The sequence below is a fragment of the Perna viridis genome, chromosome 7 (genome assembly GCF_037379345.1).
Source record: "Perna viridis isolate PV_CMFRI_1.1 ecotype Kerala chromosome 7, ASM3737934v1, whole genome shotgun sequence".
Lineage (NCBI taxonomy): Eukaryota > Metazoa > Mollusca > Bivalvia > Mytilida > Mytilidae > Perna > Perna viridis.
In genome coordinates, this window is record NC_142451.1 from 18,035,139 (window position 1) to 18,052,681 (window position 17,543).

The 17,543-nt window shown below is 30.7% G+C and overlaps 1 protein-coding gene across 1 annotated transcript in view; it reads right to left on the reverse strand.

Annotated features, from left to right (window-relative positions):
• The window catches only part of LOC148611618 (gamma-aminobutyric acid type B receptor subunit 1-like), a 73,786-nt gene that overhangs the window by 54,991 nt on the left and 1,252 nt on the right, over nucleotides 1-17,543 (reverse strand). The gene's annotated exons all lie outside the window — the stretch shown is intronic.

A 17,543-nucleotide genomic window follows, 5' to 3' on the forward strand; every position in this document is an offset into this window, starting at 1 on the left:
CATACCCAATTCGGATGATAAAGACATATAACAAAATATATTCAGGCAGGAAATCAAAAGCTGGAACAATATTTCAAATTATGAGACTCCCAAACAAAAAGAAAAACCCAATCATCAACACTCCAAAAGTTAATGGATACTGTAAGACATTACTGAAATAATATATCAGCAAAAATACCGAAGATTCTATAGTGGGAAAATCAGATAAATAAAAATCAAAGTGCATACTCTGAACGCGAAAAAGGGAAACAAAGATAATATACATATACGATGTACCGAACCGAATAAAACAAGACTTTATAAATAAAAAAAATGGGAGTAAGATCAGGTGCTCCGGAATAGTAAGCAAAACCTGCTCTACAGCTCTACAGTGCTAGTAAGTATAGCCTGGTAATGCTGAAATAATTCAGATAAAAGTTACTTTTTCAACTTACCTAACGCCTACATTGATTAAATTAACGAAAAAATTTCAGTACTGTGCAAGGATAGCAGCAATTACGTAATGAGATTAAGTAAATGGATTGCCAGATTTATCTGCCATTTATCTGTCTCTCGATATTTCGTTCAATTAAGAAAATTCATAGAAGTATTCCCAATATAAAAATTATTAGGCAGAACTTATCAACTGGTTACAAATTTTATCTCCTAATTTTTTAATAGAATTATTGTACGTTAAGTAATGGACTAATATAAACGTAATCAAAACATGGTAAAATTTACATACATACATTCATTCTGTCGTATAATTTTGATAATGAAATACAATATCCTCATGGCGAGGTGAACACTGTCCTCCGTTAAAACTTACGATCTTAAAAACCTATTCAGATATGTCTTACCCTCATGATAATTGCATTTTAAATATTACAACATCTCCAATATGAAACATACATTTACTGGAATGCCTCGAAGATTATTTTCACTATATATATATATATATATATATATATATATATATATATATATATATATATATATATATATATATATATATATATATATATATATAACTCTATTCAGGTACAAATAAGTGAAATACATTAATATATATGTATATAATTTATCATCTGTATAGCAACAATAAATAAACTCACAATGATAAGTAAAATATCAAAAAAAAACTAGAAATATAATGCGTTACTTCTATGCCAATCGGTCGCTTAATCAATAAGTTATGTTATAAGGTAGACTATCAAGTAAAAAGATAAGTAAAAAACAATTTCCAGAAAATATTATATTCCAAAAAATGTATTTAATGTATGTTTATCTTATTACCGACTAGTAACGATTTTATTTCTGTTGCTGATTTCATCAACAATTGAAGTAATATCACAACAAAACTAGTTACGATAGAAGCAATATAATAATTCTATTAAGAAGAAAGCAGGAATGAATTGGTCAAGCAGTTCATGGTGAAATAAAGGAACCAAGAATTTATGGTTTTGCAACTTATTATATGAACCACTTTGCTATGATATTCCAATCGCATATGTTATAGCGACTAGTTGTATAATTGATTGTTGTATAATCTTCAATTTGCAATTTGTCCTTGGTAGTTAAAAGCGGTCATTTCCAAAGAACTTATTTAACCAAGTAATAACAAAATGATATGAAAGAACAAGATCAATCAGCAACTTGTTCATTACGGTCATATGCATTGTCTTGGTGTGTCTAATCAAATAGTCGAAAAGAACCAACAACTTAAGGAGGTAGACCTAGGATACGAGACATGACTCTTGAAATCAGTGATATGTTGGTATCGTATTCAATTTCACCAAAGCTTTTCAAGCTTTCATTTGAAACAGAATGAGATAAATCTAAGTTATTTTGATGCTTACATGAGATTGATATAAAGACCCTGAATACAAACGTTCCAATGATTTGTAAGAGGTTTGTCTCTTACCTAGGTCTACCTTATTAAGATTCAAAGGTATGTGTCACGCGGATTTTTTCTTGCCTCGGAACTACACAGAACTACACAGTCAATACCAGATCAAATTAATATAGGGTGGCGCCATCTCCCCAAAAGCACAGAATACCAAGCCATTTTGTCTATATCAACAAATTGCACAAAACCTCAAAAGACATATAATGGAAAGAAGGCATTTGATATATTGTTATTTTTGTGCGCAATAGCAACATTTATTCCTAGTATATGCCCGTAATTCTCATTCTTTCTTTACTAGTCGTTAACCTATATATCAGAGTGCATATTGTAATTTACACCATATTTTAAGTAAGAAAAAAATTAAGACAGTGTAAAAAATCGAAAATCAGATGAATTGACCAAAGTATTTAGAATAGTAACCCTATGCTTTTCTTTTCCATTTCATCAATTTTGAAGTTTTAACAGAGTGAAAAAAATCTTATCTTAGTGGTAACTTCAATGTTTTTTTTTTCTGACATACAACTTCAAACTAATTTATCATCAATCATATAAAAAGAACTGCAAATGCAAATTACACGTCAAAACTGTCACAATTTCGTCGATCGAACGACAGAGATAAGAAATTAGTATACATGTAGGTCTCTAGGCAATTTCATCTTCTACACTGTAAGATTCAAATAAATCAATTAAGATCAATTTGCACTCTAAATCTTTCAGTTTTTACGTCGTTTTAACAAATTAGATGGATTTGTATATATATTTCTTAGGAGTATCTAGAAGCATTAACAGACTACCCTTTCATTACCGATGAAAAACAAATGAAGAAATAAGTTTGTTTGGGAAATAAAACTACTATTCAGTCTTATTTACATTGTTATGGAAACATTGTATCAACCAATGATATAATGATTAATATTTTACCAGTACTCCATTATGGAGAAACGTGGTACTACATTCCCATGGAAAAAATTTTAATTTATGCTATAACAAATATGTTAACATAAATCCGTATGAATACTTCCTTAACTGTAATAATAACAATGTTGCACATATCGTGACACACTGGTCGAGACTGACAAATTTATCAACTGCAGCTAATTTTACATTACAAACGAATTTCAGCCCGTGTCTAAAACGATTTTCTTGTTGGAATATACCGTCCGTCAACATGTAAATATATGAACTTATCATATCATACCTCTGATTTTATGAAAAAGCGTTATGCTTGATATTTATTTCAATCAAAACTAGCAATCAGATATCCATTTCCATCATTAAGACATATTAATTTTAATATTCATATTTTTTCCCTGTTTACTATCAAACCTGACGTAAGTCAGAAATTATTACTAGAATCGCACAAGACGCGCCCTTTGTAAATGTTTTCAATTGTTCCTCCTACGTATTGGGCTTTGTTCTATATATTGTTTCTATGCTTTTATGTGTAGGAATTTTATCTTTATTTGTTCAAATTTCCCTGAAAATATGTTAAGTCTACATTACGCGCTAATTCGAATTGCACATACATGCATTATTTCTTTATTGCATTATTGGTGTTTAACACATAATGTCGTAAAGACTACGAAAATGCTTTTAATGTGTGATAACATGTCAAATTGTTTAAAAATATACATAAAAGTGCTGCCTATGTGTGAACAAAATCCGATATTGTACATTATAAATAGTGGCGGAACCAGAAATTCCGAAACGAAGAGAACCGCCGACTGGCCTAAAGGGGACCGCCACAGTGATTTCCAGATTTTTCTGTATAACCAGCCATCATTTCGATCATAAAGGGGACGCCAAACCACGCCTAAAAGCCTCCCCGTCCTCTTTGGATTCGCCTATGTAAAAAGATGTTCGAAAACGTGCGTGAAACATTAATCCAAACATATTTTCATGGTAAGTACATTAATTGAATATATCAATCGCTGCTCCTTGATATCAAAATCAAATCGAATTACTAATAAATTCAAAATTGATCAAAAATCAATTGCTTTTAATAGATAGTAAGAAGATTCATTACGTATTTTTCTGCAGCTTCCTCTATAATTACTCCCGAGTTTAAAAGATATGAGCAATTACCACAAAATGAACGCATTTTATTAGCTATTCATGTAAACTAATGTTCTTTTCGTCGTCATCTTTACAGCTCAAACTCGTGATCGTCCTATTCTCCGAAAGGCTTACACTGGAGATTACATGAAAACTTAATAAAACTCTTAACACGGCATTCCATTACGATTCTAATATTATCATCGTTATATTGAAATTCGATTGAGTGGGGTTTTTTTTAGTTTCAGGACAAAAGAAGGATGACTGTATCAGCTAATCCAATAGACAGAATGTGGCGCTATATTATATTTTATTTACATACAATCTATACAGAGCAAAATAATTAACGCCTTTTAATATTCAAGTTTTTTTTCCCACTTATCTTAATTCCGATAAGTTCGCAGAAAGAGTCGGCTTTTGAAACATTAACTTAAATTTCAGTCTTCGAAAAAATATTAAGTTGAACCAATTTTGGGTTCTTTCACCCTTTCTTTCTTCCTTTTTTGTTTTTAAATAGTTCTAATGTATAGCATATATACACAGCCAAATGTGCAACATGTGATGATCTTATTTTGCCCAAATTATTAGATAATCATCTGGTAATAGTATGATAATCATTCGGTAATAGTATGATAAGCATTCGGTAATAGTATGATAATCATTTGGTAATAGTATGATAATCATATGGCGATTCACATATTTATATTCATATGATTACCGCATGATTCTCTTATGCTAGGTTTGGCTTGTAAACTTATGATAAGCATGTGATCATCATATGCTAATTATGCAATAATCATATGTAAACTGAACAAATTATTATCATAAAGCTCGAATCATATGAAAATCATATGTTGCGCAATGAATAATTGAACATCTTCGAATAACTTTATTCATAAATATCTACTCAAACTGAAAAAAAAACACACTCACAGAATCTCATCGAATATTACTTTAACCAGTTTTATCTTGTTAAATCACATTGCCTACCAACAGAATGACGGCGACTAGACTATTTGTTAAAATGTATATAACAGAGGCACGTAGAAAAGCTGTATGATAGCAGATGAAGCCAAAGGTTGATTGGTCGTAATCATCTGAATATTGAACTATTAGCTGGCTTTGGCATTTGCTGTTGATTTGAGTAAAATTAAAGTATTGATTTGGTATTTTTGTAGTACACAGATGTTGACTCAGAACTATTTGAGTAATAGAAAATCGGTCCCGACCTGATTTAGCATAATTTAAGCACATCGTTGATGTAAAGAAATTACAAATTACTTTAGGATTCAGACAATATGAAATAAAAAAAGATCGTCATTTGAAAATTTCAGCAAATCTACAGAAAAAAAGATAAATGAATAACAAAATGTTCTATTTTACAGAGATATGAGTTTAAATCTAGTTCAATTATTCTATAATGATGTATTCTATTTTTTGTGTTTTTCCGAATGGAACCGAACAGAGTGTTTATCATTTTCTATGTCATTGTCCGCAACCTCGATTTTTCTTTTTTAAACATACACACCATATACCAAACGTTAAAAAATGCACAAGACTTCGCATTAATTGCAACGAAAACAATAACTGTTGAAACTCATTTCGACATTGTAACTGTAGCTATATATCGGGTTGAAAAATCGTACGTAGTTTATCTCGATTAACAGTACTGTGTGATACATACACCAATAATGGCAGGTTCGGAGTCGATAATGGCAGTTTTGAAGTCGAGACAGACATATCACAAATAGTCAAACAAAATGAATGTAACGTTGCCATTGAAACTTGCCGATAATTTAGAATCACGAGAGTAACTAGCTAGAGAAAACATCATACAATAAGAACAAAGGAAAAACGAACAAGTTGTCACTTGGTCTCTTATAGTTCAGTTGTATTACTAGATTACCACCGGAGATAAATAAAATATTTTCACAATCTTTATTCTTCCAGACATGCTGTGTTTTACGATAGAACTAATTTCTCACCGTCTTAAAACATTAGAACAAAATAATTAAAGTTAATTTGTTCAATCTTAGTGGATTTTATGTCATTATTTATTTTACAATACTCGTGGTAAGTACAGCTTGGACACTTCTGTACATTCGTACAAAATTTTATCAATGTTTCTATCTTAACTACTCAACAAAAATGTACAAAACGGCCGTAGTATATGGAATACATCTAAAATGCCAAATTAAGAGTGTTGTCGTAGTAATCTCTATTATGTAACAGTCTTTAAAAATCTGACAGGAAGAGATTCATGCATGTCAAAAACCCACTAATCCCACTATTATTTCTTGTTCAGAAGCAGTCACTGATCAAATAATCAGTCTTAGTTTTTTCATATTGTTGTTGCGCTTTTGAGGAAAAAATATATAGATAGAACATAAAATTGATACATATCAAGACCTATCTTTGGTTAGATTTGGTTGATTATATTGGGTAATGAATGTAATTTTCTCAAAATACAAATTTAAATACAGGAAGGGCTATCGTTACGAAAAAATATAGCATATGTAGATTTGTACTTAGATGTAAAACAAGGATAATTAATCGAATATATCGAAAACTGATTTGTTCAACGTGTCTTAAGCTTCCTTCCCTTTTTCGTCTAACCTGGACTTGACTTTTTATGAACAACCATGAGGGTGTTCTAGAAAAGCAGAGGATGCTTACCCTACCGGTGCGCCTGGTCCATTGCCCCAGCTTTTAGTGGAGTCCAAGTTGCGCATTTGCTCATCTACTTTTGTTACTTTGTATGTATTATTTTGGTTGCTATATGTTCTTTTTTGTGTTAGCCTGTTTTCCATGTCTGGTCTTTGTCCCTGGATTACATTCTTTGAATTCCGCTAGTATCGTGGTTCCCTTGATTACTCTTTTAAAGTAATATCTGGATTTACACGACTGGTATCCAAGTGATTGTTTTAGACTTTTTTTAGCATTACGTTTTGGTGCAATTAAACATCGATATTTGATTTTTTAGATTTGTAAATACAAAATAATGTGACACTTGAAGGAGTAGATGAACAAAAAATAGATAAATATTTGATGCAACTTTAGCAAGTTTCATCGTGTAAAATAATTGTGTTCACATAGGAAATATTTTTCTTAGAACAAATGTGTTTATCGATCTGGTAAATGGGGAAAAAGTACAAAACCTATGATGATTTAATGCTTTTCAACATGTTTTGAGCATTATAAATACTACAGAGAGACTAGTAACATGTGTTTGATAAAGGATGTATTGCATTTAGAGACTAGTCTACCCAGGAAAATGACAGAAGTACTAAATAAAGTAAAAACAAAAGTATATCACCAGACTGCACTCAATCTTATCTTATCACTTACGTCCTGAATTGATCGCAATCTTTATTTGTAGTCGCACAATAGCTTAGATTCGCTTTGGCAAATGAAAAAAAGTATTAAAATCTAGACCTTTCACGTCAGCAGAAACTGTAAGAAATTGCAACTATTTATTTCTTTTGATCAATTTGTGATCAATAAAGAATAAGTACCGTGCGATTGTCTCTCACTCAACCGAAAAAAAAAAAACAAAACAAAAACACAGACAATTGAACGGCACAATTTCAAATAAACTGAAGGCTTAGGCGGCAGTTCCTGATTCTTGCAACCTATCAGGCCTATTTCTTGTCGAAGGTCAAGTCCGGTGGAGAGGAGATATATTTGATATTCGTCTGCAAATTTTACTACTAAATTAAACAGGGTACTTGTATATAGCTTTTAAATTGTTTGATTAACGATGGTTTGTATATTTTATCTTCTGCTAGCTATATCAGGCTGTAACAAAAGTAATTAGATGATAATATCAATGTCATGAATGACAAATCAAGATATATAGAAAAAAGTAATTTCTAGTGTAACAAAAGTTAAAACAATATGAAATGTTAAAGTAATATATCAAATCTACAAAGTCAGCAACTAAAACGAAGTAACGAAAGAGGAAGCAAAAACACAAAGACACTGAGACATTTTAAACCAAACAGTAAATGATCAGCGCGGAACTTAACAAAAACCGAGAATATCAGCAAAATTTATTCCTATGCAAATTATCCACCGCTTACATGGAAAAAAATTGCAAACTTTGTTTTCGTATGTTTTAAAACATATAAAAACATATGTTTAGGACCAGTATAGTATAAATATAACTGTGTGCTTTTCAATACATGACATCATATATTTAAAAAATTCTTATAAAAAATACTCTTTTCATATGAAAATCCTATTGAAAACATACAAATACCATTTGTTATTTTCTTGTTTTTCATTAATTGATTTGTAAATCAGGAACATATGTTATTCATATGTTTATCGTGGTGGTCCTATGTAGTGTCCTTAAGGTAGTGATTTTCAAATCGATTAGCCGAAAAAGAGGCCTATAATATTTTTACATATTGTAATATTGTTCCAAAATTACCAGACGTTACAAATTTTAAACACGTTTTTTTTCTACAAGGACCACAAAACTCTCAGTATCGAAAGAACTTAATAATCATGCTAACACGCAACGATTCTGGGTTTCTGATATCATTGAAGGGATAATATAGTTGTGTTAAGCCTCCATTAAATGCGGAACAAAAGATGATTGTATCACCAAATCTAATTTAAGGATTGTGGTGTTATAGGAAATCTCATTTACAGCTGATCAAGCTTTGTCATAAACCTTTTTTTCAACTTCGATAAGACTTTTTTAACTAGTGGGAACTATATCACAACACAATTTGCGACTTACTATTGCAATTTTGCAGACATATTTGAATTTTTCAAGCAATAACGGCTTTATCACTTCTCATAAATCATACCGTTCATTTAGTTGAACTCTGTAGTTTTCACAGTATTTAAATTGAAAATATGAACGTTTATTTAAAGTAATGTAAGATAGAATATCATCAAGATCCATTTTCCTTCACTTCTTTAGAACGACTTCCTTTGATTTGCTTGTTAATACAACTTTTTCGTAGAGAGAGATTTTGCCTAAAGTTTCTGTACTTTGATGGAAAGTGTCCAAGGTAATCCCCCTTTGGTACAAAATTTTTGTATGGCGTTGTAATAATTGAAGCTTTGGCTATTAAACATATGTGTTGATTTGAAGTGAACATTAACATTGTTTCTTGTACCAAGATCCCTAGAAGACGTATCGCTGGAAGCACTCATAACAAGTTCAACAGATCAAAAGCTATATGGAAACAGTCAAATGACGATCTGGATTGGCTCCTAATTATCTGAATATTGGATCGGTTGCTGACTTTGGCATTTTCCTTAGATGTCGAGTCAACGTATTGATCAAAAATATATTCATAGCACTGAGAGTTCTGCAAAAGTCAGATGGATTGTGGTATTTATCGTAAAGATACTTTCCAAAAGACAGTACACACAGCGTTTAGCGTTTTTAATCAAAGAACAATTATATATTAAAAAAAAGCATGTGAACGGTTTATTACACGAGGAAAACACACATAAAAAACCTTGCAATATTGTATATGTACAATGTTGAACACATTTCGCTTTTTTAGTTGAAATTTTACTTAATGAAATTGGTATTGTATGATATCATTGAAAATGTCTTCCGTAGAGTGTTTTAAATACGAATTAAAAATTATGTGTGATATTGTTAAACTTTAGAATATTCATCTATCGGTTGTTCATAAACGGTATTCTAAAACAATTTATGGTTTAATCAAAAGAAACCACGTTTACCATGTATATTGAAATATCCATATGCGAGCGTTTCGGTGTGTTCTGTTTATATTAAGATCTGCGATGATGCTAGTGTTATTAGCGCTGTATGGTATATGGGAGTAAAGAAGAAAAATACATTTATCTTCAGTTGAATTTTATGTTGGTATTATGATGTTAAATCTACTGTCGGTGATGATGCATAAATTGTTGTTAAATGTAGCATGCATGGTTAAGCTTAACTATTTTCATGTTTGTTTTTAAATTACTTTATTTATAAACAGTTCAAAACAGAGCAAAACAAACAAAAACAAAGACAATAACAGAGCAAAACAGTGGATGTTATTAAAATTATTTTATAGCACAAATTTAAACTGTAATGCATCCTCTTTTAATAAGGTGTAAAGGTTCGTGTAAAGTTCCTATAAATTTATAATGGATTATAGCGTATCATAAACCATATATAGAAACATCCCTCTACGGAAACACCATTTTTGTATTTCTGAACTGATAACTAAATCTGTATATAGGGCTCTTAATGAACTCCTAATAGATTCTGATGCGTAAAAATATTATGGAAGTAATTATTTCTACTTTTATCTTTGGATCATCTTAATACGATGCAAGTTTCTCACGATAGTAAACTAAGAAAGTGAAAACTTTTCGAAAATGGGGTTAAATAATAAAAATAAAATTGGACAATATTTAAAAAAAAATCTTTTACACTCGGTCAATTTCAAAGTTTCTGAAAAGGTGTGGGAAAATACACTCATCACAAGAAGCTTTCTTGTTATTAGTGGTTTGGAATCAATTGCAATGTTACCAAAACAAGTTGTTTTGATTTCTGAGGTTACACAAAAAGGTGGGGATAGCTTTGAATCAAATTTTAAATTTTGTTGCTTATTACTAGATAGTCATGGGACATGGTCAGAGGAAATCAAGGTCACGAATGATATTCATAAGAATAATAAGATAGTCAAGGGATAACGTCAGAAGAAACCATGGTTACGAATGATTTTCATTAGAATAGCAAGATAGTCACGGGATTAAGTCAGAGGAAACCAAGGTTACGAATGATATTCATTGGAAGAGCAAGATAGTCATGGGATAAAGTAAAGGAAATCAAAGTTACGAATGGAATTCATTACTGCTTAATAGTCAAGGGACATAGTCAACCATAACTCGATCATATAACATTGATAACTAAGGATAAGAACAATGCATTGATGGCCAATTTAGCGATTTTTTATACATGCCTTATCTTATAGTATCACATTTCCAAATTATTACTGACTCTATTTTGAATTGTTTTTTATACTCTTTAGGATGTCTGAAATCCAAATGAAATTGTGTTTAGCTACCACTCTAGACATCCTAAAAGCAGACTGTTTCACATTAGGACAAAGTCATTCCAGAATGTTTAATACCAATGATGCTTTGGAAAATTGACCATATTTCTTCAATCAAAAATAATTAATCGGTCTCTGTTTTATCTAACTGAATCCGTCTGTGAAAAAAAGCTTAAATACTCGTAACTGTTATGTGAAAATGACTTGGTAATCATTTTATACCTCTCAGTTTATACTTTAAAAAAAAAGATTTTAAATTAAATAAAAATTAACATTGATTATTAAACTTTCCTTTATATAACAATGAGATAATTTTGATTTTTAAAATATTTCAAATCTTTTATATATATATATACGACAAAGTGGTGAAAAGTATTTAATAATTTTAGAAAGAAAATATTGTTTTAACCGTAATGATAGCGGAAGGTTAAGCAGGCGATGCAACCTTACTCATTCATCATTTCCATGCGAAATAAATGTGCCAAGCTTCAGCAACTGTGCTAAGATTTATTCATTTTACCTCGTTTTTTTTCGAGACAATTCATTTTGGAGTCGGGTGATTTTTTTCCTTATTTAGTATACAAAATCTTGTTATCAACTTTAACTTATTTATTTTTTGTATATATCAATATTTATATACAAACTACAAAGCTATAAAACACTGCCATAGATAAACTGTACATCATTTTGTGATAAAAAGAGACTATCCATGAATGAAGAATACGAGTAAAAATATGAACAAAATGTATAAAATAATGCCATAAGAAACCATATTGAATATAAATAAATCAATTATATATGGCATCATATTCAATTGAGCATTGGGAATGTAAAACGTGACTATGTGAAGGATAGATTTACTTACGGATGATATTCAGTGCTAAATAGGTGTAAAGTATCCGTGCTGTGTCAGACATGTAAATGATCACGAAAGTATTTCTACGCTTCGGAGTCTAAGGAAATTAGAATCAATTATCTCTAACAAAAATAAAAAGTCAAATAAAATAATGACAGTGATTATAAATATTTGTACGTTTTACTGTAAATTTCCTTTTTGGTTTTAGTTTAAAACTAACGCTTTAGTCTGGATCGGATAGTTTGAAAAGATATAATACTCAGTACACTTGGCTTTCGTTGTAAAAAAAAAATACACTATCACGCTACCTTTCTTCCATATTGTACTTGTAATCATTTTGATATTTCTTAATCGAATAAACAAGTAGGTAATTTTGGTTACGAGATGGTAAAAATGTCAGTTATATTGTAAATAGAGCACATATAAATATTTTAATCAATCCCTGAACATTAATGATAGATCATACACATTAAACTGAGCATTCTTTTCTGTCATCTTCCAAAATCATACAGACATATATATTTTCAATGAACTAATAATGTTTTAAATAATGGAAAACGGTATGTTTAAATCATTCAAAAAATATTTTGTCATAATAAATGTATATTAATCTACGAAACATCAATTGTTTATAGCCTCTTTTAAGGGAAGATAATTGGTGGGATAATGTTCTATAGGAATGTAGATGCGAGATTGAAACTTGAAATAAAAGATACTACAGACATTGTGAAGTAGTCTCATATCTTTACCTATACTTATAGATCTATGATATAGGAAAACTGCTGACCAAACTATACGACAAGCGAAATGACTTTTCATTCCGTATTGTCATCTCGCCTTTTATCTGTGGCAACATACCTTTTACACCTGCGTATGGAGTTTTCATATCACAACTCGTACGCTGTGCCAGGGCTTGACGTAACTACGCAGACTTTTTGTATCGGGCTAGACTTTTACAATTAGGCTTCAGGAACAGGGTAATGTTGCTTCACGATTGAAGTCATCACTACAGAATGTTCAATGGTCGTCATCATAAACTCGTGGATCGTTACGGTGCATCCATCTGCACCATGAGAACCGATTTTTCAACGTGTCATAGTTTGCTTTTCCTATTTCGTCTTCCCCGAACTTGACATTTTATGTGTAGCTCGGCGGGTTTTTCTAGAAAAAAAGAGGATGCTTACCCTACCGGTGCACAAATGCAAGCATTTTTAAAACATCTTTGGTATAATTTGGAAGATGATTTAGAATTATTTTTTAAAAAAGTATAAGGAATCTCTACCAACAACTACATAATTGTATCTAGGCGTACTGTCTGTTTTGGAGTAAAAAAGATGTTTTAGTCGGGATTTTAACTGAGTATGTAGAATAGAAGTATAGAGTATTGAAACATTATAGGTTTTAGTGCCATTGTATTCTGATAATAATGTTGAGTTAAGGGTTTCCAGAAGATCTTTCGAATTGTTTGTTTTGGATTACAAATAGAGGGTATTTTTATAAAAAAATGTTTTAGTAAAATTTAAATCAAATTATATATTTTTTGACATTAAGAATCACCACAAAGATTCGAAGCCTGATGATCGCATTCAGGAAAAAAGCTTTATTATACGCTCTATGGGATAACTTTACAAGTGCCATATTTTAACAAAAAAGTTAATGTTCATTTGACAAGACTATCGAATATCACTCCATCTAAAAGATTAACATGTCATATCGATCGACAAATGCATGCTAGTAACCTTTGAAATCTAGGGCATATTTATACTTAATGATTTTAATGTATCCTAGGTACACTACATGATCTAGTTTTAGGGTTTTGCGCGCAAATAATCAATGTATATTCGAATACATTCCTGGAATTACCATTAGGTAAATATATTACATTTCTGTATAGACAAGATAACTTTTTAGAACATGCCCAAACATTTCGAAAACGTAGAAAATGTAGTTCCAAATCAATTTGTGATATGTAACAAACATCTTTTAAGTTGAACATTTTCGAATAACAATTTTTGGTGGTGGTGGTGGGGGGCATATCAAAAAGGTGCACTCGGACATTTTTCATCTTAATTTTCTAGCAGTTTTGCTGGTTGAGTGCATGGTTGTTTCTATTCTATGATTTTAAGCGTTTAATTTTCCACCTGATAGTTTGAAAATCGTTAAAATTTGGAACATGATTTTGTGGTACTTATTTATTTTCTTGAAACATAAACGAAATATAAACAAAATCTTAAATTATTCTAGAATATTATGTCATGTATTATATAATATCGGGTTTTATATTGACAAGAAAATTAGTTTTGTTGGAATTTTTATTGAATAGATAGAAAGTAATTACACCTCTGCTTGAGAAAAATACGTAATAAACTTTTTTTATGACAGATATGAAAAACGTATTTTTTTTTAATTTTACACATTATTTGCATTACAATTAGTTAATTTGGATAGAGTAATTAAGTACCAAACCATATAGTTTTTATACACTGCCGATGGTGGAGATGATTAATGGTACAGCAAAAGCCATCGAACAAATGATGCATTTTCTATCTATGTAAGCCCTATTTTTACGGAAGTATAGCCCTTCTTGTATACTCATCAGTATTATGGAGAAAAAAACAAGCATTGATCTACCACTGAAACCAACCAAATAAAGATCGCTAACTTTTGCAAAGTACCAACTTCATACAAAATCTATTTAATTTTACCAGAAAAGTGCAACAACTTCATGAAAAAGACTGGCCTCTGAATTGGAAATAGAAGTGAGTCAAGGGTTTTGGTGGGTTTTTGACATGCATGATTTACCGCCTGTCTGATTTTAAAAAGACAGTAATTAAGTAGTGTATCATTTAATGATATAAACAAATAATGAACCGCGAATTGTAGTCAATATAGGAACGATGCTGTATTTAGATTTATTTCTTTGTTGATTTGTGAAAAAAACGTTTGTTTGTCAGAAGAGTAAGTCAGACATGCTAATGAACTAATATCTCTAAGTGTCTAGCACCATTAAGGTACATTAGGATAAATCTTATTAATCTAATCGAACAGAGTGATCTTGTGTTTGTGACCTTTCCATCTTCCTCAAATTGGTAAATAGTTTAAGCGCTTTGTCTACTTTAACAGTTCGACGAATATTTCGCAACCGACTTACTAAGTAAATCATTTTTCCCCATTTATTAACTTACTTATCGTGTCTATGTTTCCCTTTTGCAGTTTGATTTTGTATTGATACGAATATGTTCTTAATAAACTTCAGGCTGTATGTAAAGCGATAATGAATAATCTAATATCGAAGAAATACGCGAAAATAAAACTTTCGTAAGATATTTGATTCTGAATTTCCACTGGTACAAGCAACTTCTCACTCTATATATATGTAGATATGGGGAGCTTGGATTCCGCATTGGGGTAGGAATTTTTAAATTGGAAGAATGGAGAAAAAGATTAAAACAATTTTTCTAAATAACACTTATATCCTAAATTAAAAACAATACATGTAGTTTAAAATGTTGAAAAATTACAAAAGTATAAAAAAGTTGGTCATATAAAAAAAAATATGTATTAAAAAATACAATTGGGATTCTATGCAGAATGGGGATGGGACAATGGGGAAGGGGAGGAAAGATATGTAATGGTTTGAATTTATTTGTTATATAACAGCCAGACAAAATCGCGTCAATAAATAGCAACACTAAATAATTCTAGTTTTTAAGTATCTATTATCGACCTTAAGTTTTGATTAGCAACATACACATGTCATGGATGTTTTTTTCTCCTAATCGGACATGAATTTCAATGAACAGCACGACTGCTGTCATACTAGAATCCTCACAATACCAGAGTTCATTCCGGTTTTTAGTTCGTGCTTTTCATTTAGTTTTTTTTTAATTTGGATAAATTGTGTGGTTCTTTAGTGATGTACGTTTTGTTCTTGGTGTGAATTTTTTACAATCTGCGTGACTAAACTGCACTTTGAAAACTCTAGCAACCAGACTGGGTACCTCGTGTTATAAGGTTGAGAAATTGAAAATGAAGTTCTAGTAACCGATGGTTCGATTTTTTTGGATTCAGGACAAAACGACAATAAAAAAATACTTCTTGATGAAAGACTCTCAATAAGACTTCAATTTCCCATTATTGGTTGAATTTGTAGACGCCTTTCTGTTATGTACGGTTTCTGATGAAACGCAGGTACGTGCTTGTGCTTGTTTTTTTTCTTTGATTTCTGATAAGAATGTCGTTCTTTATTTTATCCAATCAGCACTCATGTAATAGCGTATCTTTGATTCCACTTTTATACGTATCCTTACACTTCTAAGTTCCATTATATATAAAAAGCATCAAGTCTAAAACCTTGGGATGTAAAACTTGACCAATTACTCGTTAATTTGACTTGTAGATTAACCCTTTTAGCTTATTTGTTTAAAACTTTGGTATTCCATTAAGTTCAGCCAGTCACGCTGGTTATCCCGATGATCGTTGTCTGTTCCAAAGTCTTAATACATAACATGAAATTTTCTAGTTTGGTATAATATTGTGGCTCATCCAATTGTCTGTAGCGGAAAAATTGTACAAATAAAGTCTGTAGTTAAAATTTGTAATTAATTGGAAAAAATTCAAATGTAGACTCTGTATATTCCAACAAACAATTTTTATACTCTCTGGTTTTGTTAAATATTTTGAAGAAGGTGAAATCAAGCAAGTATGTTAATACCTTTCACGCGATAATAAATTTGACGATAAGGGTAAACGTCAATTTTCGAAAGATGATTGCCTTTTTGTACGGAGACATTTCATTGTACACTATTCAGATGAAAAATACAGAAGAATAATCATAGTTTATTTTTTTGAAACGATTTTCCCTCTCCAACAGCGAAACGGATGAATTATTATTGTGTTATTATATGCATGTATTCTGCTTCAATAATTCGACCGCTATTGACACTTTGAAGATTTTCCTAAGGGAAAAAGTTTTGGCTTAATTCTTTGTCATAAAGCTTCTATCTAAATAACAATAATGTAGAAATACAGGATAAACAGATTATTTGATTTGTCATAAAGACCACATTTTCCAGCTACAATCTAATAACGAGAATAGGTTGCTCCATTAACGCACAGTATTTGATTCTTAATTCAATAGAAATCTTTGTTACTTGTTTAGTAATGTAATTTCGACTGCTTTTTTGGTCATCTTGTTTTTAAATTAACGTATTTGAAACTATTTTTATTTCTCGTTATGGAAATGAAATTGCAGCGAAAGTGTAAAATCATTTTTTTTGGTTTGCATTGGTTTATTCATCACTTTGTCCCACAGAACATATCCGTCGAATAGTTATAAAAAATTGCTTTGAAAAAAAATAATAAAATTCTACCTTGACTTAAATTTCGACCAATCAGAAGGCTTGAAATTTGAATTGATATAAAAAATCAAGGATTCCAAGAACAATTCAATTCAAATGTTTTTTACGAAATCGAACCAGATATATCTTTCGGGAAGAACAAAGCCTGGTTCAATAACTAATCGTACAAGGGACAAATCAAAACTATCCGTGTGATGTAATATTCTATGTTATAATTAAGCTGTTATCCACTGAAGACTGCAACTCACAAGTAAGGTACCTTGTTCGCCACCTTGCTGATAAGTCATTGAAAGGAACATACAGTTAGGAAAACTAAAACAAATGCAATAAATTAAAAAATA